At 42.5% G+C, this 26,572-nt stretch overlaps 1 non-coding gene across 1 annotated transcript; it reads right to left on the bottom strand.

The window, feature by feature from the left end:
- Window positions 1–1,893: 1,893 nt before the first annotated feature.
- trnap-ugg (transfer RNA proline (anticodon UGG)) lies at window positions 1,894–1,965 on the bottom strand. Its single transcript has one exon. It is a non-coding gene; the product is annotated as a tRNA-Pro (tRNA).
- Window positions 1,966–26,572: the final 24,607 nt, after the last annotated feature.

Below are 26,572 nucleotides of genomic sequence, written 5' to 3'. Positions count from 1 at the left end.
TCAAAGCATTACATCCTCATTCACACACTGAAGGTTCAGTGTCTTGCCCAAGGACACTTCAAGCATGCTGACTCATAGGAGCTGGAGACCGAACCGCTGACCTTCCAATTAAGAGATGACCCACTCTACCTCTGAGCCGGCAAGCAGAGCTGTGGGGAAGGACGGATTCTGCAGTCCAAGATGGCGGAGAGTTGTTCTGATACTGAATTCCATAAAGAGTGAACCGGATGGTGAGCCCAGAGTGCGTGGAAATAAGTTGTATTGGGTGTCTTAGCAACAATATTCTTATTTATTTCTCTAAAACATTGGTGCCTCCCAAATCCGTGCTTCTGTATGAGATCTGAGAAGTCTATGAAGTGGCTGTTGTGGAAAAGGTGGTTAAGGTGTGTGCTATCTTTTGGTGCCATGTGTAATAGTGAAGAGGTGGCTTTGTGGGTGATGCCAAATAGGAGTGTATTTACAAGGTGTTGGTGCAGAGTTACAAGTCTTGATGCTTGCCACCAGGAGATTACAGTATTCTTACAACAGGGATGTTATTTGACGGTTGTGTTGAGGAAAGTTAAATCTGACGGTGTGATGTTTTGAGAATATAGTTGTTCCATCCATGGGATATTGGTCTCAGTTTGATGAATCCATTTTGCTATGCATTGTATTTGATTTGCTGGGAAGTAGAACGGGAGGTTTGGTGCGCCTAGTCCACCATGTGATTTGCTTTCTTGTAGAGTAGCTAGTTTAATTTTTGCTTTTTTATTTTTCCAGTAGAAGTGTGTGATGAGAGAGTTGATAGATTTGCCATTTAGATTTGCATAGAGGTCACTACAGTGTACAGCTCTTCAAAAGCTTGCATGAGTTTTGATGGCATAGTTGCACATCAGCCACTACAGTGGATGCTACTGCATCATCTCATCCACTGCTACCCAGTGGGAAGCCACTGCAAGTGAACTCAAACCTTCTATAAAAAGAGACCATGCAGGTGAGAAAAATATGGGGACATCAAGTAACATCTAAGGAGTCATGCAATTGCAAAATTTTCCAAGTATTGATTTTAGATTGGGAGGAAATTATGATTAATCACATGTCCACTGAAGTGTACATCATGCATCACTGGCTATATTTCAACTACAATATGATCTGGAAAATATGTTTATTGTTTATGTGTTTAAAATGGAACTTGAAGTTGTTGTACATCTTTATAGTTTGTAGAGCGGAGCAGGAGCAGAGCGTAATTGACAGGCCTACAAGATAGTGGAGGAATTACAAGGAATTCCATGAAGCCAGCCATCAGTGCTGGGGCAGTGCACCTCACTGTGGCTGACAGTCGATGGATTGTGAGCGAGAGACTTGGGAATCTATACAAGAGGGTGAATTCCTCAATGGTGTTTTGGTTATGCATGCATACATTATATTATTTTGTATTTCTTTAAATTTAATTTTTTGGTCTAGACCTGCTCTTCATGGAAAGAGTCTTGAGATAACACTGGTATGAATTGGTGCTCTATAAATAAAGATTGATTGATTTCTACAAAAATGCATTCTGTCCACATGAGTGGACATGTAAATATATCTTTCTAATAATATAAGTTCAAACCTTGGTTTTCATGCCTAAAGATGAATAAAAACACTTGACTGAGGTTATCATAATTCATGCATGAAAGGGTTAATGTGGGGGAGTATTTTCATGTTTATGGCTGCAGTTAGTCCTGAGGGGGAGGAACAGTGGAGTGTATCTGAGATGGAGCAACTCACAACAGTAAAAATACTTTAGAGCAGGGTTCAGGAATTTTAAATTAAGCCACACACACCAAAAGCCTGAGAGAAGAGTAATGTTACATGATTTCTTTTAATAGAGGACAGAGTTACTCAGCCTAAAGGGCCAAAAGAAAAAGAACCAGAGGGCTCGTCCGGGATTTGAACCCGGGACCTCTCGCACCCAAAGCGAGAATCATACCCCTAGACCAACGAGCCGCTGTGACCAAATTTGCAGAAACGTAGTGACGTGTCACACGTCACTACCTGCTCTGCTTTCCGGTGTGAGGGTGACCTCTGCCGGTGGGTCTCAGTAATCGCACTATGCTGGTTTTGAACTCCGTTCACTGGAAAGGATGAGGCAGAGGCAGAGGCAGGGGAGGCAGAGGGAGAGGAGGCAGAAGAGGTAGAGGGAGAGGAGGCAGAGGGAGAGGAGGGAGAAGAGGGAGAGGGAGAGGAGGGAGAGGGAGAGGAGGCAGGGGGAGAGGAGGGAGAGGAGGGAGAGGGAGAGGAGGGAGAGGCAATGTGTGTGTGATAGTAGATATTCACCCTCTGATCCACTTGTCCATGAATTACACCTGATGTGTTGTGTAAAATAAAAATGCCCATTAAAGCCACATGCAGACACCTTTTGTTGAACATCCCTCATGGCGTCCACTTTACAGTATACAGCAATGACTCCTCCTCATGAACTGTCACTGTCAAGGCGTCTATCTATCTATCTATCTATCTATCTATGTATCTATCTATGTATCTATCTATGTATCTATCTATCTATCTATCTATCTATCTATCTATCTATCTATCTATCTATCTATCTATGTATCTATCTATCTATCTATCTATCTATCTATCTATCTATCTATCTATCTATCTATCTAATATTGGAAAAGAGGTTGTAGCTTACATTAGTGTTATCTTTGTGGCAGAAACAGAAATAATATGACCAAATAACGTGACTCAACCTCGCTATAATATTATCATGTCATTTATTCCTTGTACTTTTATTTTATTTTAGGGTCATTTTGTTTGCGTCTCATACAGTGCAGTTGTCTGTTGTTAAAGATGATTCCAATTAGCAGGAGTTGTGTGAGGCACAATCCAGCCAGTGTTTGTAGGCCTTTTAACAGAGAACAGAGCTGCCATTGTTCCAGGTCTGGGTCCCCTCACAGTGTTTTAGCATGGATGATCACAGACGCCAGTTTGATTAGGAAGAAGGAAAAAAGGGAATGAATGATGGGATGTTGCCTAGAAGGATTAAGAATGGGAAAGACACGAATGGATCAATAATAAAACATGAAAAGTGTTAATGAAATGTCTTTCATTGCTCTTGGGATCATGTTTAAAAGCTGAGCAGGTGTACTAGTTTTATGGCATGGCTCAGCTGGAGAGCTCTGGGTAATGTTGATCAACTGGTGTGGAAAGATTTGTGTTCAGGTTCAGGTCTTTCTTACCTCCACAGTCTGGTCTGATCCGCATTACACTGCATCAGCTCATGCCATTATCACAGAGGGTGCCTGGTACTGGATATACACTGTACATGGGCTCTATTGGACCATGAGTTGGACTAGTAGCCACACATATTCATATGTACATTTCCTGTCCTCTGCAGCTGGATTACCCGGCCTTGTTCCAGACTGAAGGAAAAAAATACATACAGACCAGTAAAAATAGGTTTTAGAATGTGCTAATGAAAAGAGCTGTGTTTTAGCACACAGACACAAGGTTTCAAAGGACAGGTACGTTTATGTTAAAAAGTAGAAGAGGTCCTAAGTGTCACTGGTGTCTTTGGTTCTGAGGTATTTGGTCGTTAAGTATTGGACGAATTCTTATTTCCCTGAGTCTGAACCTAAAGCGTAAAGTGGTGGACAGACTGACAGACTGACGTCTTCAGAGCCACATGAAGCACTGCATCCCAAGAGGCAAAGTTTGAACTTCTTCTTAGCTCACACATGATGTCGTACAAAATATGAAAGCGGCAGCACAAAGGTTTCAGAGCATCAGCACGCTGGCCTCAGGTGTCTGACTGGTCACAGTGCTCTCCCAGCTCTTCCAAGTAACAGTTCCTTTGTCTGAGCTTCGCCCTCTGGCTGTCTGCTGCTGTCTTAACACGTCAGAAGTGATTTGTTCTTTGATTTTCATCTACTCACAGAAGGTTAACGGGGGCAGTAGCAGCTCCACCTGCAGCAGCCCATCCCTGTTTTATAGGATACAGTGGATCACGTGAGATCACCTGAGACCCAGAGGACCTACAACAGCATACCAGCTATCGGTGAAGGAGTCAGACACAACCTGTTCCAACTTCTCCCCTCTGGGAGGCGCTACAGAGTTCAGTACACCAAAACAACCAGACACAAGTCCTTTCTACAGTTTACATCATCTACATCATCATTATCAAATATAAGCCAAGGCATGAATCATTCCATATTTATCCAGCACCATTGCCCTATTGTTTTCTTATTTATAGTTTTTTACATAGATACTTGGCCTCATGACAGTCCAGAGGAGAATGACCCCTGTCCACTTCCTGCTGCAGACTTTCCCAGACATCCTTTCACCTCCAGGCTACAAGCAGCTCTGTGACTGTCTTCTTCTATGAGGTGAGGCAGCAGTGGTAATGATGCCCTCCGCTGTGTCCCACAAACACAAACCATCTCTGGAAACTTAAGGCCATTTTCTACTAAAATAACCACAACTTTCACTGGTGTTGTCATCACTTAGATACTGTATGAAGTATGCGACAGACGTGAGTGGTTATTTTTCAGTTAAGAGTATAACATTTGAAAAGCTAATTTCATTCTTGTTCTAGTTTGGTATTCTATATTCAACACGTGTAACTTGATGTATAAGTAACTATCATCGTTAAGACTGCAGCTGGTGATAGAAAGAAGAATGCAGATGCAGATTGTAGTCTGATAGGGCCAGCTGTTTGTTGAGCTGCTGGTAAAACCTCCAGTGGGAGGATCGCACTCCTCTTCCTCACCTAATGTAGACGAGTGAAGACTCCTCATACTTCTCCTGTTACTGTTCAGGTGTTAAGTACTGTACATTTAGGACCGAACACCAGTAATGGTTTTCCTCATGATACCCATGGTTTATATGAGAGTAAGATACATGTTTTGTCGATATGTCGGTGAAAGTTTCTGGCTCTAACTCAGAAAATGTTTATGGCAGCTGCTGGAGAGCTCGTGGTCCTGCCGTAGAGATCACTCACCTCCTTGCCTGGCATTTAAGACTGTGTTACATTCATATTTCTACTGGGAATCTGGTGTTAAATGTATTAAACATCTCATTTAGATGCACAACAAGACACACTAGTCTTGGTAACTCTGTGTATCCACGCTGCGTGCTGACTCTTCATCCTTCTCCCGTTTAGGGGAACAACATGACAACTGGGTACACTCTACCTTTGTACATTCTATTATCCGACTACTGCTTAGGTCTGCTACAGACCGCATGTGCACACTGTGTCCTACAAAACAAAAAATATGTTTACCTACTACTAATTTTTTTGCTTACTTAAGCTCATGTCCTGTGTTCCTTTCTAACAGAGAGGAACCAACAATAAGTGCTGTGTGTGTGCCCAAAGCCTGATACACTGGCTCTTCTTCTTCTGGGCCACAGAGTATATACACACAATATATATATGTATATATGCCTATATTCATATACACATACACATAAAAGCACAACAGACAACAACAGTTAAAAAAAAAGCTGAGTCTCAAGAAGAGATTCAAAAGAGGATACTGAGTTTGCCTGTCTGAGGCAGGAAGTTCCAGAGTTGAAGGGCCCGAACAGCAAAGGCCCATTCACCTTTAGTGACAAGTCGAGTTCTTGGAATTGCAAGATGAATTGAAGTATTTACTTCCATTGGCTGATCAATCAAAGTAAAGATTCTGGCAACTGCTATTTGTAGTTTATAGCTATTACATCCAAAAAAGAATACATACTAATCCAGAATAAACAAAATAAACTAAACTTGAAGTATACAGAGTGAGCAAGGGGATCACTTAAGGCCTCTGAGAATGATGGGAGTAAACTTCCAGAAGTGCAGTGAAGTGGGAACCTTCCCAGGGCAGGTTGTCCAGCTGGCAGACAGGTGCTGAGGGCTGAACAGAGGCAGGGAAGAGGTGGAGACCAGCACTACAACTTCTGCAACTTTTAGTTTTTTCTTTCCCTTCAGAACCTCTGTGTGCTTGCCGCTCTGTAATTACACCAGCTGCCTGGAACCTGTAGGTCTTTTTTCTCTTTCTCTTTTTGCCTCCCCTGTCACCTTTGCTTTATCTCCCTCTCCTCTCCTGAAATTCTTTTAATGTCCTCCCCCCCTCCCCCCCAGAATGTTGCACCTGCCAAGTGAAGACACCTTGAATATGATGTCTGAAATGTGTGCAATCAATTAATTCCCTGTGCATCAGTATCAGCCAGGAGAGCCCTGTGTGTGTCCCATGTGAAACCAAAAGTCAAGACTGAGCTTTTGTAACCTACTAAATTACATCAAATATGTAATGTAACTTAAGTTACGCAATGTACATAACGTACCTTCACTTATGTTGTGCTTTGACAAGTGGTAATGTTCAATTTGGGCATCAGAAATAATTAATAATTATCAAAGATAATTAATAATTATTAAAATAAATGAACTTTGAATAAAGTCCACCTCGATTGAAGCACCACCTCGAAAAACGAGGAAAAGACAGCCGTTCTAATTGATTTAGTCTCATAAAAGTACTAAACTATCAATTTGGAATTAATTTAATAATTACTACCAAAATTACCACATTGATAGCTAGCTGAAGGATTTTGGAGTTCTTGACAGTGTAGAGGTTGGCAGTGTTCACCCTTGTACAACATTAAAGGAGACAGCAGGTATTAAAACATTTATTAAAACAGAGCAAAATTCAGGGACATCATTTGTTACTCATTAAGGTGAAGGACTTGTACTTTGGTTGTAAGTACAGCTGAAGCAGAGTAGGTATTAAAGACATCTGCTGTTACAGAAACAAAATCAATCAAACAATCTAACTAAGTCTCTATGACTAAACTAACACATAATAAGAGTGTGTGTGTGTGTGTGTGTGTGTGTGTGTGTGTGTGTGTGTGTGTGTGTGTGTGTGATAAGGCTGAGGAATGTGGGATGGGCCCACAAAGGTGGGGGGAGAGCCCAAATGGTGATGGCCAGACCCCCTGGGGTGTGGGGCAAAGGAGACAAAGGAAGCTAAGTGCTGTTAGCTTAGCTTTGTCCCTCAGTGGCCTGTTGCAGACTGTGTGTGTGAGAGAGATAAAGGTGCAGGTTAAGACAGGATGGTTAGTTTGTAGACCCTGTGTCTGTGTGACCAAGCTAACATCAACTAAACTTAATGGCTGCACAGTAACTACAACACATCACAATGATCAAACTCAATGAACATTAAAGCAAGTCAATACATTAACAGGGGTAAACCATGTATGCAGTAATGCTATGCTAATTATGCCCAGTTAGAGTTTGTTACCAGTCCTTAAAGGGGTAGAAGAAGTGTCCTTGAGGATGCTGCTTTCTCAGCCTGTTGCTGGAGGAAAGGTGTGGTTCTTGTCCATTGCTGTGTGGTTGCAGGCTGGAGGAATCCGGTCGCTCCTTTGTTCCTGTTAGTTAGCAGCTCTGTGCTAACTTGCTGGTGTGCTCCTGTTGTTGGTTCTGGTTATCAGCTGGCAGACTCTGGGTCGTGCCTGCTGGCGCTGATCTGCTTACTTCAGGCAGGTCCTTGTGTCGCTACCATGAAGGAGGTGGCTGTTCTGGACAGACCACACTGAGGCAGAGCTTAGCTGAATTGAGCTTCTCTCCTCTTCAGGAGATATCAGGAGAGCTGGTCTCTCCTCTTCAGGAGAGACGTCCGGAAAAGAGGGAGCAGAAAAGAGAAAGTTCAGTGGGGGTGAACTGGTTTTGTTGGCCTGCGGTCGTAAAATCATGTGTCCCTTACGGCCAATGGTGACAGTGGAGCTGGGTGCGGGGTTGATTTCACACCTATCTGTGAAACTGGGGGATATTGGGGAAAGGAGTCTAATAGTTTTACAGACAAAGAAACATGCGGTTTCACCATGTGCTATTCACTGTATAGTGAAGTACAACACTTACAAAACTAACATTCTCATTTTCTTTGATCAAGATTTGTCCTTTAACTCCCACATTAAACAGATTTCCAGGACTGCCTTTTTCCATCTACATAATATTACTAAAATCAGGTCCATCCTGTCTATAGATGATTCAGAAAAATGAGTCCACACATTTGTCACTTCTAGGTTGGACTATTGTAACTCATTATTATCAGGCTGCCCCAACAAGTCCTTAAAGACTCTCCAGCTGGTCCAGAACGCTGCTGCTCGTGTTCTGATGAGAACTAAGAGAAGAGACCATGTTTCTCCTGTACTGGCTTCTCTTCATTGGCTTCCAGTAAAATCTAGAATAGAGTTTAAAATCCTTCTCCTCACCTACAAGGTTCTTAATGTTCAGGCTCCATCATATCTTAAAGAACTCATAGTACCGTACTACCCCACTAGAGCACTGTGCTCCCAGACTGCAGGCCTACTGGTGGTTCCTAAAGTCCTCTAAAGTAGTGATGGAGCCAGAGCTTTCAGCTATCAGGCTCCTCTCCTGTGGAACCTCCTTCCAGTTTGGGTTCGGGGGGGCAGCTGTTATGAATTGGCGCTATATAAATAAAGATTGATTGATTGATGCATTCAGAGCAGACTAGTTGTACCGAAAGTATAAACGGCAAGTGCAGCAGAGTGAAATCTACATTACTGGTTCAACAATATAAAGAGCAGAAGTACAGTTAAAAGAGGAACATGAAAAGTATTCTTTCCTTAGAAAAAACGTACTTTTACTCATGTGTGTTACTTGTAATGCATCACTATCCACCCCTGCCCAAAATCAATGAGGATGACGTAAATTTGTACAAACGTTGTGTTGAGGTCAATGTTCATGAACTTTGACACCAAAGGTCTCCAACTCCCCCTAAAACATTCAAACAAACAGTACTCAGTAATCCAACCAATAAATCCGCAAAGTGTATTACAGACATACAATTACATGCACACCTCAAAATAAGCTTGCACGGGCCCAAACGCTCCTCCTTCGCAGCCTGAAATCCCGGCAGGCCCCCAATCCGTTCACGTTAACTGCAGCCTTGGTGCCTCCGAAAAACTCACGCAGCCAAGCAGTCAGCATTCAGCCAGCATGCACTCCCTCCTAGCTCGGCGGTTCCTATGATGCCACTAGCAGCGCGCCTAGCCACTGCCCCGCCTCTCTGCTCATGGTTCCACTGCCTTACATAATGTTATAGTGCACATCTCCAAACACATAGCTGGAACACACCAATATCTAGAGGCCTGTTTCTTTTGTGTACTTTCCATGAACAGATAGCAAAACATGCCTACCTGTGGTTCCCACACTTTCAGAGTTTCAGACAGACACTGACTGAGACCAGGCTGTAATGTCCCAGGGAAAGAGGAGGGCCTGACTTTTATTCAATCACAGCAGATAAAGGCACATCATATATTTCTGTATATACATACTGTACGGAGAGAACTATGTGAAACTCATTATTAGGACTGTGGAAGGTTGATGGGACTGCTGGAGTTTACATCACTCTCATATTTCCCTTCAGAAGGACAGCAGGCCTGGTCATTTACAGACAACATGCTCCAGGATTTTATACCTGCACACCTGCCAGCTGTGTCTTCTGAGGATATTAAAGTAGGTTATGTTCACTGAATTATGGAATGAAAACATTCATTCAGAGGATCATTTTAACTACAGGATCATGGATATACATTGATTTATGGTTGCAACATAGGAACACGCAAAGGCTTGAAATGATATAGATATTGAGATATTAGAAATATCTGACAGTCTACTCTGTCTCTCTGAGATTTAGAGTTGATTCTCACCAGTATCTGTCATCCACAGACTTCCCTCTCAGCTGGTGAAGCTGGTGGTGACAGTGTGAGGATGGATTAGTGCAGCAGATGAGGAAAGTCTATCAAAGACATTTTAAAATTCTCTCTTCAATGAAGTATATTATAGGGTTTATAACAAAAAGAAGGATGCGACAGTATTAATTATTGGAGTGTGGATTTCAAATGTGTTCTAAACAGGATGTGCAAAATGCACATGTGCTGTATTTACCCTAAACACTCAACACCCCCTTCATGCCAGACAAGAAGGGCACTTGATCCTGCTGTGTGTGACAGTGCTGCTCTGTCACTCTGACAGCAGACAGGACTCAGGCCCTTCAGACCCTCAGACCAATTCAGTGTTGAGGACTGGACTGGAGGAGGGGAAGCCCTCCTTTATTGTAAGGATTGTTGTATCTTTAAGTTAATATCCACCTTTATTCCCTGGTTCTGGGTTCTCTGGTGGACTGTTGTTTCAGACAGGGGGAGGTGGAGCGGTTACATCATTTGTGTGTGTGTCTATAGTGCGTGTGTGTGTGTGATTGTAAGAGTGTGTTTAACTGTCAAGCTGATCTGTTAGTAATTTTTATCTATCAGAGGAAGAAAGTTTGAATGCACATACATACACACTCGATAAGATAGAGGGAGGGAGAGTGTCTCTACTGGCCTCTAACAGCAGTTAAAACAATTAAAATCAGTATATCAGCACTGATATCACGCTTGAGAGACAGTGGTGCCAACATCTCAAACTTGTTTTGAGTCACCTGAATAACCTTCAAACCATATGTCATTTTATGGCCTAATTTCATCTTTATAAGTCAATAATTCACTGTCCTTAAAATTGAGAAGGTTATCAAATATAAAATGGACACAGTATTACCTAGTCTTATCATACAGTAACAGCACAAGAGAGATCTCCATTGAGATGTAAAACAGACCAAACCAGGACAATAAACTGTCCTCGTTTGGTGAATGGACCAGATGTCCACATGGTGCACACAGAGCAGCAGGTGCTTCCCTGAAATTGGAATTGTGTCATCTCACTGTATCTGAAACTAATAAAGCAGCTGCATTTTTCCTCTACATTCATTTACTTAGGAAGAGCCACCAACACTCTGTATCACACACATAATGAAGCAGGAACACAGGACCAAAGCTGAGACAGAGGGACCAGTGGAAGAAGATGTGAAGCTTATCCAGAGGGAGGCACTAGAGGGACTGTCATTAAATGTAAGGGGGCATCTCTCTCATCTGTAGGTTGAATGAAAAGAATGAAGACACACAATGCAATTCAACCATAGCATCATCATCAGCTTGTTCCATTATCCAACAGGGAAGTCAAGAGCTGTAAACACAGCCACCTCGCCTTCAAAATAAAAGTTGCATGAATACATACAGCTATGAATATAATTAATAAATTAATAAACTATTATACAGTTGTATTTCTGCCACCTTCCCACAGCTGATTGTGAAGAAAATGGTACAAACACTGGAGTTATTACACAGGGCTGTGACTCATGTATGTTTCTTTTATAATATAATTTTGTATGTTTTCTTTTCTTTTTATATATTCTTCTACTACATCAATAGTATAACTTCAACATCGGTATTTGGCAAAGCTTTCATTTCTTCATGATGTGGCAGTTTATCCATGGTTTGGCGTTATGTTCAATATTATGTATCCATCCATCCATCCATTATTTCCACTTATCCGAGGTCGGGTTGCGGTGGCAGCAGGTCAAGCAGGGTACTCCAGATGCCCTTCTCCCAAGCAACTCTTTCCAGCTCCCCCTGGGGGATCTCGAGGCGTTCCCAGGCTAGCCGAGAGATGTAATCCCTCCAGTGGGTTCTGGGTCTGCCCCGCTGACTGGTGCTTGCATCCACAATCTCATTCTTTCGGTCATTACCCAGAGCTCATGACCATAGATGAGGCTTTGGGCGGACTCCGCATTGTTCTTCTTGAATCTAAGGTTCGACAATCGGGCGGAGCCTCTTTTCCAGCACCCTGGAGTAGACTTTCCTGGGCAGGCTGAGTAGTGTGATACCCCGATAATTGGAGCACACCCTCTGGTCCCCTTTTTTGATAATGGGGACCACCATCCCGGTCTGACAATCCACAGGTACTGTCCCTGACCTCCACGCGACACTGAAGAGGCGTGTCAGCCACGTCAGCCCAACAATGTCCAGAGCCTTCAGCATCTCAGGTCGACCACCAGCTTCTTAACTACCTTGGCGACCTCTGCCAGGGATATGGACGAGGCTTCCCCTGAGTCTTCAGAATCTGCCTCCTCCACAGAGGATGTGTTGATCAGGTTCAGGAGTTCCTCGAAGTGCTCTTTCCACCGCCCGACGGTATCCCCAGTCTGGGTCAGCAGTTCTCCCTGACCCTTCTCTGAATACAGCCTGGGCCAAGCACTGCTTTCCCTTCCCGAGTCACCAAATGGTTTGCCAGAACTTCCTTGAGGCCACCCGAAATTCCCCGAACTCCTCCCACATCCGGGTTTTTGCCTCAGCAACCACTGAAGCTGCAAACTTTCTGGCCCCCCGATACCGATCTGCTGCTTCAGGAGACCCCCGAGCCAGCCAGGCCCGAAAAGCTTCCTTCTTCAGCTTGACGACCTCCCTCACTGCTGGTATCCACCACCGGATTCCATGTCCCCAACCTCCCCTGGGATGAACGAGAAGCTCTTCCTGGACTACCTACCGGACAGGAGCCTCCCCAGACATTCCCAGCACACCCTCACTACACTTTTAGGTTTACCAGGTCTGACCAGTAACCTCCCCCGCCATCTGATCCAACTCACCACCAGGTGGTGATCAGTTGACAGCTCTGCACCTCTCGTCTTCGCAGATCTGATGACACGACCACAAAGTCAATCATAGATCTTTGGCCTAACACAGCAGCGCTCAGCCAGGGACTCGTGAGTATCCCCACACCCACCTGGCGCCTCTCACCCTGAGAAACTCTGGAAAAGGATCCAGGCCCTCTCCAGGAGTTTGGTTCCAGAGCCGACACTGTGCATGGAGGCAAGCCCAACTATATCTAGCTGGTAGCGCTCAGCCTCCCGCACCAGCTCAGGCTCCTTCCTCGTCAGAGAGGTGACGTTCCATGTCCCTAGAGCCAGTATACCATGCCGGGGGTCTGCATGTCCAGGACCCTGCCTTGGCCTCTCACCCGGCTCTCCACACAGTGGCCCCTGCAGGTGGTGAGCCCACAGGGTTGCAGTTCCATGTTGTTCGCTTGCTGGCGAGCTCCCCTCCCCCCAAGTACTTTTTGTCATAGTTTTGGTTTAAGAACTTTGGCAAACATGTTAGCAATCAGTTTCATACACAAGCAACAGAGACATTAGCATTCATTTGGAGTTTTGTTATCTAAGTCCAGTACTCACTCTCCTTATAGCACAAGTTGCTGAAAAATGGTCATTAGCTAGTCTCTAACTGTGGTTTTCTGCTGTTTGGTGCTGAGCAGGTCATGTTTAGTGACTTTATCAGAACTTTTCTATTTTACTAAAAACAGCCCCTTTGCTCTGCAGCTGCCCCTTTACAAACAGTGTGGGTGACTGTGATATTGAAAGTGTTTTCTTATCTTGTCATTACAGTTATTCTCGGATCCAGTGTCTACTGTTATTGCTCTGATTTTCTACATTGACAGCACCTCAGTTCTCTTGATCTTGTGCTCATTACATTCACATGGGACATACATAGGCTAACAGATAAACGATGACACATAACTTTTGTTTTATATGTCATTCTCATTTTATTCAGTATAGTTTAGTATCTATTTATTATACACACATAGTGAATTTCAGTTATTTTAGTTTCAATTAAGTTTGCCTTCAGTCGTTTTAATCTATGTAATGCGGCTGCTGGTGCTGTGGATGAACATCTTGGCAGGCCTGGACAGAAAGGATGCAGGCCCTAAAGGGGACAAGAAATGGCAAAAAGCTGATAAGATCGTTCACCAGGAACTGAATTTAATTGCAACATATAACCAACATCATATTCAGGTTCTCACGTGTCTGCATCTCTCAATACACATACTAATGGATCTTGCTGTCCCAATATGGCAGATATGGCGGACACGTAGACGCATAGTGGTTACGTATAACAGCTGCCAAAGAGGTCTCTGTGTTTCTGTATCTATGGTCTGTACTCAACACTGGGTAATTAAAGTACTTTCTGTGTAATTGATTTTATACCTAACCAAACATTTGTTATCTCCTTTTCAGCATATTGTAATTCAAGTAGTCGCTCTGTTTTCAGGCTTTAGAAAATGTAGCCCATGACAGACCACTTTGACCAATCATAGATCCTCTCAGAGAGAGTGTTCCTATTGGCTGTTCTACGAACACAAAGTTGTTTCAATCAATCAATCAATCAATCGATCAATCAATCTTTATTTATATAGCGTTGAGCGGGTCTAGACCAAACTCTTTAATTAAGAGAGAAACCCAACAATTCAGGAATTAAAAATGAAGGAATCAAGAATCCCCACATGAGCAGCATCACATATTATATTAGGAAACAGTGGCAGGAAGCACTCCCTTTTAACAGGAAGAAACCAAACAGCAACCGATATACTAACAGCAACTATAGCACTGACAATAGGAATGCGACTAATAAATTAGCAATATTGTAGCATTGAAATACATGACGAATAACAGGACTAATATCAGTAAAAAGGGTTGGTGGCCGACGCTCCACAGCAGTGATTCATGAAGCCAGAGAACCACAGCAGGAAAACCAGGACCAGGATCCACAGGAACCTGAGTTTGCACGTCCCTTCTGGGAAAAAGTTGCTATTCCAGCATTGGAGCAACCCAACAACCCAAACAAAGGACGATGGGTTTTATAGAGGTTAACTATAAATGCAAAGAGCAATATCGCAAGATTGGCAATGAGTTTCACAGGTAGAGAGAAAATTTTAACAAAGCTACTAACTACTACTATCCTGTAATATGTAAATGTGTCGCAGTGTCGTTAGGTTGTGTCATGGATGTATTATACAACCTCTTATAATACATCCATATGTTGTGTACATGAAAGCAAGCAATAATTGCCGGTGTTGACTGTTGCTTATAGTATATCCTCTTGCAAACAGTAACGTTAGCCAAGGCTGCGGCTAGTTTCTGTAACCTTTTATAACGGCATCTTCCTCTCCATCATTATGTCTCTTGTCCGCTGAATGTCTGCCACTAACTTGCTATCTTCCCCGGTGCCTTTCTGTGCTTTTCTCTCTGGTTCCTGTGGATCCTGGTCCTGGTTCTCCTGTCAGTGCTATAGTCGCTGTTAGTATGTTGGTTGCTGTTTGTGTTGTCTCTCTCTCTCTCTGTCCAACCTCCACCCAACATGGACCCTGACAGAAAGCCCCCCCCTCTGAGCCTGGTTCTGTTCCAGGTTTCTTCCTGTTAAAGGGGAGTTCTTCCTCCACTGTGTCCTAATCTAATATCTGATGCTGCTCATGTGGGGATTCTTGAATCCTTAATGTTGAATTCATGAATCGTTGGGTCTCTCTCTAATTAGAGTTTGGTCTAGACCTGCGCTTTATGGAAAGTCTTGAGATAATGCTGTTATGAATTGGCGCTCTATAAATAAAGATTGAAAGAAGACATTGGAATCATAATTATGACAGGGATGGCTGAAACTGCTAAATTCGTTTTCCTGTGAAATCCCAATGTATTGCAGTGGTTTGTCAGGTTGTATCTGTAGATATACCATGAGTTTAGCTAATCAGCCAAAGGCTGCAGCTAATTGCAGCTCATGTTTAAGTAGCTAAGGCTAGCTAACGTTAGAGCCTCAAATCACAGTTTATCATCTGAAAGAGCTTTACAGGTCCACATGTTTGCAAAGAAAACAGCCATTATACAGTATAATGGCATTGGGATCACAAACACTATCGTTGGAAGCTGCCAACTTAATTTTCCTGCACATATGAAGTGCGTGCTGCTGGCCCATGCTCATCAGATGGGAGGTGCTGTGGAGCAGGGTACGCTTTTCCTATTCCACAGAATTGTCTTCCAGAGTTTTAACCTAGTTAAATACCTGTTAAGTATTCCATAGGTACCCCGTATTTAGTCATACAATACTCATAATACTACTTAACCAGAAGACAGTTATCACATACACTTACAAACTGTTGAGGATTAAATTACACAATGAAAGCGACTGACTCATTTCCACTGTGATCCTCTTACTGCTGGGGAAATCAAGCAACTCTAATCCCCTCCCCTGATTACATAAACTAGGTTTGTCGTTTACATGACTTGTAAGGAATCAGATGACTGTTGAAAGCTCACAAGAACGTGGTTAACGTAAGTTAATGTAAACACAGCACCACTCCACAAACTCTTTTTGTGTGTTGTTTCATGATAGTACGACATGATGACCTTCGGTCTTCATATTGGTCTAGCTGCGCATCCACTGCGCATCCATCAGGGGCACACTGAGAAGAAGAAATGGCAGGTGGCAAAGTTGGGCATTATAGTGTAATAGATTAAATGACTGTATGTAATATGACCTTAACTTCTTTTAAGAATAAGAATAAGAATGACTTTATTTATCCCGGAGGAAATTGTTGTGCCAGAGTGCGGTACAGAGGTCAAGTCACAACAATACAAAATATTGAAATACAAAATTGAACAGAAACTTAGACACAATAAAATACAATTAAATTAAATAGTCTGTCCCTTTTTAAAACAAAAAGTACAGATTGAAAAGTACAAATTTGTGAAAAGTGTCACAGTGTGTGAGGTGAAGTGTGCAAAGTAAGTGAAAGTGAAACTATACAGAATAGAATAGAGCTCGTTTTAGCTCGTTGTTTTGGTTTTCTGGCCCTCACACTCTGCTCTTCTGGGCCCTGTTTCCATCAGCAGGTATTTTTAGTGGCAAACCTCTGTAAAAACTCATTGTATATGACATGCTCAGCAGCAAACAGCACCAGCTGGTAAACACGGTGGAGCATTTAGCAGCTAAAGAGACAGAAGTTTTTCTCAGGTGTTGGTGGAGACTAAAACAGAGCTAAAAGAGGGTGAATACTGGGTTTACAATCTTCTGGTGGACACAAACACAGCTCTGCACAAATACTGATTCAAGTCAGGTGACTGTGACGGCCACTCTAGTATCTTCCAGGACTATTTCTGAAGCCAAGTCTTGGTGGAATTTGCAGTTTGCTTTGGTTCATTGTCCTGTTGGAAGGTCCAATGACGCCAAAGCTTCAGCTTCCTCATAGACAGCCTGATGTTTTCTCCTGGATTTCCTGATACTGATTGAATCCATCTTGATTGACCTGATTACTGCAGGTTTCCAGTACCAGAAGAAGCAAAGCAGCCTCAGAGCATCACTGAGCCACCGCCATGCTTCACTGTAGACAGGGTGTTCTTTTCAGTGTCTGCCTCAGTCTTCCTCCTCCAGACATACCGCTGATCTATAGACCTGAAAAGTTCCAGTTTTGTTTCATCGCTCCACAGAACAGAATCCCAAAACTTCTGTGGCTTATTTATATGATTTGAGTATATTGGAGCCGACTTGTCTTGTGCTTTGGGGTCAGTAGTGGTGTAGGTCTTCGAGTTCTGGCATGGAGGTGTTGTGCTCAGTACTCTGGGGCACCAATAAATTTGGCTATCAGAAATAATTAATCTTTATTAAAAATAATTAATAATTATATTAATGGGACCTCGATTGGGGCACCAACTTGATAAAGATTGATAAGATTTAACAATTTAACTGATTCAGTCTCATAAAATACTAAACTATCAATTTAGTATTATGATTAATATTTGACTTTGCTCTCCTGATCACACAGGCTCAGGTGGGAGAGAGAATGTGTAATCCTTAGCTCTTGGGTTAAACAATCACCTTACATCTAATTTCCACAAAAACTACATGATGGGAAGGGCATGGGCTGCTGCATCAAGTATGCAAAAAAGTGGGTGATCAACAAGTTGCAGAAGGTTTTTGTTACACTGATTAGATGTCACCGTAAGAACCTTACCCAATTGACAAAGTGCTGAATGCTGGCTGCCTCTGCAAATGAGGATGCTCCATTGTGATGTAATCCCACACAATCCTTTATGCCCTCTGTTGTAATATTAATCCAGGGATATTATCCAAATCTGATGTGTGGCAATATAAAGTATACTCACAATAATGACCAGAAAAAAGATAGAGCTTTGAATCCATCAACAATACCATCTAACAGCTAACATCTAAACATACAAAATATCCAGCAAGATGTAGGTTCATCCATCCATCAACAGCCATCTACAGTGTCAGACAAGTTTAGCCTCACATTCACCATTATTTGCAAGTACAATAGCTGCCCAACACTTGTTTGTGAAGCTTCATCCAACTGTCTATCACAATGCTGAAATCCATCAATCAGAAGGCAGCAAAGTCCAATCTTACTTCTAAAGTCTATTTTTTTCTAAACTTTTTTAAGACTTCCAACTTTGATATTCAGCTGTAAATCAATTATTAGAGCCATGATGTGTGAAATGCAAATATCTATAATCTGATGAACAAAGCATCATTTGGCCTACTTCATTGCAGAATTTTGTGTGTGTGTGTGTATGTGTGTGTGTGTGTGTGTGTGTGTGTGTGTGTGTGTGTGGCACGCGCATTGCACACACATTGCGGTATACACCATTGTTCAGTGAAATCTGTCTGGCCTGTATTGTCCTTATGTGATGGTATTGTTGCTGGCATTGTTTAAGCCAGTCAGTGTGTGCTGAGTTCCTGTGTATCTTGATGGCCATTATGCTGCTGGAGGCCAGGCCATGTCAGATCGATCGAAGCGTAGGGGAAACAAAGAGACAGCACAGCTTGGCTTGCACCATGGGGTAATGGGCTGAGAAAAAAAGAAAGATGATGGGTATGTGAAAACCAGAATGCTTGAGCTGGATGTTTTGAGGCATCATATGGGTGAAAAGTGACACAGAAAGAGCGTGCTGACATGCTGAGGAATACAAAGAAATATATCTGCATAATAAAGTACAAATGGAAGGACACATTTTCAGAGAAATCCAGAGAAAGAAAATAATTCTTAAACTTTTGTCGGTGTTATTAAAAAAAAACTTTAATGGTGGTTAAAACAAACCAATGGCATTCCTCCCAGTGAGGGCGGCTCACATATGCTGGAAACATTTTTCAGCTTCCTTGGGCTCACAGAGCACGGAGCATCCCAGACAGCATGCATGCAAGAGACCTGGGCCACCTGGGCCAGCTCACTTTCTGCTTACTCAGGCTGAAAAGCATGAAAATAATTTACTGGTTCATGCACCACAGGCAATATTTATTTGTACTGCTTTTAATTTTTGAGTGCACTATATAGTGCACTATGGACTCATAGGGGGGTTAGTGACAAAATTGAGCCCAGCTCTGTTCTGTCAAGACATATTGCTTGTCAACAGCACAAACTTTATGAGAAAGTTAACTTTGCCTCTGAACTGATCACAGTCATTTCACTGATAACTGATTTTGCAATAAAATGCTGGTGTGACAGGGTTTTTAAAACCCTTTTGAATTTGGACGTAGACATTGATGATGATGATGATGATGATGATGATGATGATGATGATGATGCTAGTGGTGGCGGCGATGTCGAAGGAGAAGTGTTCTGGAGAGTGAGAAGAGAGTGCTTGGCGTCAGAGGATGCTGCTGCTTGTTTAGCCTCAGCAGGTGGCATGGCCTGCTTCACAACCAGCTGAATAATGACATATAAAATTAATCTGTCTCATCAAGCATGTCCTCCAGCATTGTGATAGACTGCTGATTTTTTTCCCGTGCCTTTCCTCCACACACACACACACACACACACACAAGCACATGCACACAAAGGCCCTTCATTCAAATGTACATAAAGCACTGAATTTGATGCTAGCTATGTAGCGTGTTCAGTGCCCACCCTCAGATCCATTCCTTTCAGCAGTCTGTAGTAGTATCAGACCTCCACTCTACAAATGGCAGCTGAAGCCAAAATAAAAATAAAAATCCTGCAATAACAATAATTGGTGAGTTTCGTTTCTTACTAAATAGTTTAATTTTGTTGTATTTTCATATTGCGCCACATAAAAGATGATGACATGACATGTTGAGAAAGTTATTATTAAGTTAATAAGAAAGAGGGCTAATGTCTAATTGTGTAGTTTTAACAATGAGCCCATACTTCCCATCTTCAGTGCGTCACCTCTCCTCAAAGCACTCTAAGGCCAAATGAGGTTTTCTAGTATCTCAGGTACCTTTTCAAGAGCTCAGTAACCTTACTGTACCTCCACTACTGGACAGTACCCTGACCCCCTTTGCCTCTGAGGCACGTCCATCGAATGGTCCACCATCTATCAGGGTACAGTTTAAAGTGCTGATAATCAATGACAGGTCAAATACACCACTATCCAATTTCCATTACAATTCTGTGCCACAGTGTCAGCCTTCTGCTAATTCTTTTTCTATGTCTGCCTTTTTCCTTACCCAGCACCAACTTAGATGCAGCCACTCCCAGCTGTTCTGCACTAACCCCAGTGTTCCCACCACCCCTTGTAACCTGACTCCCACACACACCTGCACGCCTGTTACCCATTACCTCATCAGCTAACACAATCAATAAAGGGACTCCAGATCAAAGAAATTGACAGTATGAGTGGGTTGCGGAGTATCTAATCTCCTCCAAATAAACAAAGGACATCGTCTGAGCCACACAAAGACAAGAGGGAGATTTTCATTTTCTAAAAATATTAATATTAGCTAAAACCACCAAAAACGTTAAACCTACTGGGTCTCACAGAGGAAGTTTTAAGGAGTGTTCAGAAGAACCCAAAACAGCAAGTAATTATGCCCTCATTTGATGTGCATCTATTACTAGCTTAGATATTTGAAAACAATGAGAAGATGACCATAAACTCTACTAGTCGCAGTTTAGTCTTCATCTCCATCTCGTCGTTTTCTTTAACAAGGCCTATTTAAAATTGACACAACCAAATCACATTCAAAATGAACTGTTGTGACTTCCTAAAGCACTAACAAGTATGAATCTTTTCTGACTTGTCTGTAACTGTGCAGACACCACTCAAAAACTGTCTTTTGAGCAAAAATCTGCTTACCACTTATTCATCGCAGGGTGAGTAAAATGGATGACTTCAAAAATGTGTGGTCACATGACCAATGTTGTTTATAGTTGCCTAGAGACAAGGGCTTTCCCACAGGATCAAATCACTCCGTTCCCCCCCTACTCCAAGCCTCTTTGAGATGTCTAAAGGTATTTACAGACTGGGATATTCCATATTACAGGTGTGCACTTACAGGTGAGCTATAATAAGAGTGTGTTTGATGTAGTAGAGAGTAAAGCTAATGCTACTGTCTTGTATGCCTCAGTCTCACCCTATATTGGAGGTGTATCAACCTTCCCCCCAGAAGAAGAGGAGTGCTGCCAGAACTCCATCACTCTACAATGGGTCTTTGTGGAGGTGGTAACTGCAAAGACAGGTTTCTCTGTACTTAACCATAAAGCTCCACTCGGATTGCATTCATGTCTCTGGCGGCGAGCTTCTTTACATTACCCACACTGGTCCTGCCCAGAGTGTGTATGTGGGTAGTTTTTTGGCTAATTTTCTTTCTTCAAACCCCCTGCTCTTTATGTAATTTCAATCTTGAACGTGTGCCTGTATTTCAGGCTGTACTGGTAACAATCATAAACTATGTTGAACCATATGGTTGACCTAAAGGTATGCATCTGGATCCCGCTTCTGTGAACAGGAATGTACAAACCTCTGTGCCTGTGCTTTTAAAGATATCTGCCAATATAGGATCAATACATCCTGAATGTATCAAAAATTCTAGACGGTGTCTGTAGAGACTAGTGGTGTCAGGGGAGTTGACTGTGTTGAATGCAGTCTCTGTCCCTCAGACCTGTGTTGTTTATGTGCTCAGTGACTGTGCAGATTTGACCCTATTGAGTTAGGCATATGGCTCGACTCAAATGAGCAGTACATCATTACACAGAGACAGGCAGAGCATAGTTGAACAGACGGCCACAAAGATATATTCATAGATACAGTCAAGGACAAACACACTCAGAGTGAGGTTGATGAGGGCATGGGGTCTACTATATGGGATCTTTGGGGGAGAGACAAAGGCAGCACCTGCTGTGGGGCAGCAGGGAGTGGAGACCCAGTTGGTGTGCATCACTGATGCACTATTCTATGTTTGCCAGCCCAATCACAGGTTTGCCCTCAGTGTCAACTGTACTTGTGTCTGTACTTTGTAATAACCAGTATGGTTATATGATATTACTGCATTGTTCTACAGTTATCCATTATGATAATGGATTATGGAATAGCGTAAAACATTTTGGACACTAATTTACTTTCTTTCTGAGGGTCAGATTGAAAGATCGATATCAATCTCATGTCTGTGTACAGAGCTGGACCCAGGTTTGGCCTAGCTTAGCATAAAGGTGGGAAGCAGGGAAAACAGCTAGCCTGGCTCTGTTCTAAGTTAAAATATTGTGTCTTGCTTATTTAAGTCATGCGCAAACAAGGATGTAGTTTGTAGTTTAATGGGGAGTTATGAACTGGAACTATTTCTAGGTGAACAACAAATGGGTGCAGTGACTGTGCAGCTTCTCCAAGTCTAGTCACAGTAAGAGCCCAGATTTGGTACCATTATGCCTGTACAGGAGGGTGATTGTAAAGCCCCTAAGGCAATTGGAATCTGTGATTTTGGGCGTTATAAACGAAATTTGACTTGTGCTCACCAACCATATCTGGCAACCTGTACCAAAGCTGGAGATGCTGCACAGACATAGTCAACAGATGGATAACTTGTTTTGCATCATTGAATAGTACAATACAACACAGTATTGCAACTAAAGCCACAAAGTGCTATTTTTACATTTCTATAAAACAATCATTACTTCAGAGGTGTTGGTGTGTCTCAAAGGACAGGCTAGTTGTTTCCCTCTGCTCAGTGTTTATGCTAAGGTAGGCTGACCATGCCCTGACTCCAGTCTTTAATGCCTGAACCATGAAAAACTTGCCAGAAAATTCAAATTTCTTTGAAACTGGAGTGTTTATTGAACCTTCTGACAAATTACAAAAAAAAAAAATTAAGTTTAAAAAGTCTTAATTTGTATTGTTTTTGCTACATCCTGCATTTTTGTGCAATTTATTGCTCACAGTTTGGTCATCTTAAACAAACAAAAACATATAAAACACAGATAAGATACAAAAAAACAAAAAATATCACACTGATGATCTGATGGTCTCAAAAACTCATGTATCAAATATGATACATTTGGCGTTAAAGGGTTAAGTGGAGGTCAGTTGCTCACACAGACACAGGGTCTACAGACTAACCATTCTCTCCTAACCTGGTACCTTTATCCTACACACTCACACATACAGACAAAGCTGAGCTAACAGCTACAGCACTCAGCTTTCCTTTGTCTGCCTCTGACCCACACACCAGGGGGTCTGGCAATCATTATTTGGGTTCTCCCATCTTTTATGGTCCTCCATCTCACATTCCTCTTGCCTAGTCACACTTACACACCCCTGACACACACACACACACACACACACACACACACACACACACACACACACACACACACACATTAATCATAATACCAAATTGCTAGCTCAGTTATTTTATGAGACTGAATGAAACTGGCTATCTTTTTCCTCGTTTGTCGAGGTGGTGCTCCAATCAAGGTGGACTTTACACAAAGTCCCATTCATTTTAATAATTATCAATTATAGCAGCAGACACAAGGAGATACAGCTACGGTAGAGGAAGAAACAATATAGTATACAAGTGGGAGATATTGGGAGATGTTACAAGGTATTGTACATTGTGAAGTGAAGTAAAAAGATTAATGAATATATTGCACATAGTGAGGTTGCTCTGAATAAATATATTGCACAGTTGGTGTACATTATAGTGCTGTTATTGTCAGTTTAGGTGCAGTGTGGTCTACTGGGAGCAGTGCTGGTTGTAAAGTCTGACAGCTGCCAGAAGGAAGGACCTGCGCTATCGCTCCTCGCTCCTCGAGGGAGCAACCCAGGACAGAGCTGGCCTTCTTGATGAGCTTGTCCAGTCTCTTCCTGTCCACAGCTATGAAGCTGCCCCCCCCCCCCAGCAGACCACTCCATATAAGATGGCTGATGCCACAACAGAGTCGTAGAAGGTCTTAAGCACTCCAAAAGACCTCAACCTCCTGAGCAGGTAGAGTCTGCTCTGCCCTTTCTTATAAAATACATTTGAGTTGTCAGTGCAATCCAGTTTATTGTTTAGGTGACCACCCAGGTACTTACAAGATGCCACCATCTTGATGTCCATTCCCTGGATGCTCATCTGTGCTGGGGGGCGCGTGTGCGTCGCAAAATCCACCACCACCTTTTGTTTTTCTGTTTGGTTTTTGTTAATCTGGAGGTGGTTCCTCTGGCACCAGTCCACAAAGTCCTGCGTTAGTTCTCTGTACTCCCTGTCATCTCCATCGGTGATGAGACCAATGATGGCAGAATCATCTGAGAACCTTGGCAGGTGGCAGGTGTGCAAGTTGTAAGAGAAGTCTGCAGTGTGGAGGGTGAAGAGGAATGGCGCCAGTACCGTTCCCTGCTTGTTCCATGCTGTTCTCCAGCTTGCCCCTCAGAAGTGATCCTCACAGTGCTTCCAGCCTTCTCCAGGTGAGAGAGAGCTCGGTGTAGGAGGAGGATGACTGCAGTCACTCAAGGGTTTTTGGTCACCTGGCCCCTTTTGGACAATTCTCTTGACTTACCCTTATTTCTAACATGCAACCAAATGTCACTGTGAACAAACTCCTAGCCAGTCGGGGTATTTGCTGTGTTCTACCCTATGTAACTAATCAAGGGCTTCATTAGTTATATCAGATGTACTTGAGACAACACCTGATTTGCAAATGAGTTCTCTTATGAGGGATTCTTTTCAGGGGGTTGAATAATTTTGAGACAGCAGCAGTCATTAAATGTGGCATATTGTGGTGAATGTGGGGAAACCACCTGTAATATTAGATGTGTTGAATTGCTCTTGTTTGAGTTGTTCATTGAACACAGCTGAAGGTTTGTAAATTTTGCCAATGCACCTAATTTGAATTTTGAATAATTTTGAAAAAATGCAGAGTGTTGATAGTTCAGCCCTGGCCCCCCTTATTTTCTTTTTTATGGCCCACATTCATTGGCCCTCGCTTGCTGTTTCTGCACAGACCACTGGGTCTGGTTTGTAACATCCTGTATACACTGTATGTTGCAAGTAGCATTTACAGTCTAAGTATTCTAGATCTGTTTCATATGATTAATGTTCAGTATCATCTGCTCAGAACACCAAAATAAATATATATACACACACACACACACACACACACACACACACGTTACACAAATTATTTAACAGGCAGTGAGCCTTCTGTTCAGGAAGGCAAACCCAGCTATGGTTCAGTGGACAAGTATAAAACTTCTTCTCCTCCAAATTACATGCCACAAGCCAGGCTGGTTACAAGCCAGGCAGGCAGCTGGCATCAGCTGGCATCATTGTCATTGGCTGTGGTGAGATGAGAAGGGCTGATGGGCTCTTTCTTCTCTGTCCTCTGTTCAGCTGCTCCACGGGCCCACACGTCTGTGTTACTGCAACAAAGAGATGAGAGCAGAGCACACACAGGTGAACAAAGAAAACACTGCAATCATTAGCTACTGAGCCGCTCCACAAGACTAAACAGCTGTGTGACATGCTTAAATGACAATTCTGGTTCATTACATCTTGGGTCCGTCATACATGAGACTCAACTCATAGAGAGGCATTCATTGGAGGCAACAGAAAGTGGTACTCTCCACTGATTCGACACAGTTTGCTTCACGGTGACTACTCAACCTGTGAAGGTGGTTGTATAATAGTGTTTGTGGTTTTGGGCACCGCTAAGTTGCGGCATGGGGCTTGTATGATAAAGTGCTTTTGGAGTTTTTGACCCATAATAGGGACAATAAGTCACAATATTCATTGTGTATTCTCTTGAGTCAAACTACTCAATAGAAGTACAATACTACATTGTCTGGCAGTCCTTTGACTTAACTGCCACAGAGCCTGCAAATGTCACAACAGCTGGTTTAAAAAAGCTCAGGTTTTATGCATGAAAATCAAATATCCCGAAAAAGTAAAAACCATCCAAATCAACAATTATCTACAATCTAATCTACAATCTAATGGACAGTCAGTGGCCTTGCTTTGGGTCTGAACGTCTGTTTATGTACCATAAATGAGACTGTGCAATAGTCTGAACAGTTAAAGGTTTCTGAAAAGTTGACATGAATATAACATTTTACACATAAAAGTAAAACCACAATACACAATGTCTTAGTAAGATGTTGTTCCACCACGAGCCTCCAGAACAGCGTCAGTGCTCGTCATAAATTCTCCAAGTGTGGGATGGAGAGTGTTGTTTCTACAACATGTTTTCTCTTTTGGTGTTTTGATAATGGTGATTGAGAGTGCTGTCTACAGTCTAATACAGGCATTCAGTCTGGGGGAGATTTGGTGACTGTGAAGGCCATTGTACTATTCACATCATTGTCATACTTATCAAACTCGGAATCATTTGCAGTTTGCATTCTACTCATTTATTCAGCTATGGTAAATGGTAAATGGTTTGTATTTGTATAGCGCCTTTCTAGTCAAAGCACTTTTACATTATATCCTCATTCACACATCTTTCATAAAGGAGAAATCTGAGTTGGAGGAGACTATTCTTTCACACACTGAACACACACACGTGCATGTGTGTGGCTAAAATGTATGTTTTCTGTCAGTCAAGAATTTGTTAAAAAGCAGGAGAAATGGATACCAAAAAGCATCAAAGGAACTCCATACATGGATTGCCTACTTGGCCTTAAGA

Source organism: Pempheris klunzingeri, chromosome 5 (genome assembly GCF_042242105.1).
Source record: "Pempheris klunzingeri isolate RE-2024b chromosome 5, fPemKlu1.hap1, whole genome shotgun sequence".
Taxonomy (NCBI): Eukaryota; Metazoa; Chordata; class Actinopteri; order Acropomatiformes; family Pempheridae; genus Pempheris; species Pempheris klunzingeri.
This window is presented reverse-complemented; position numbering and strand designations above follow the sequence as displayed.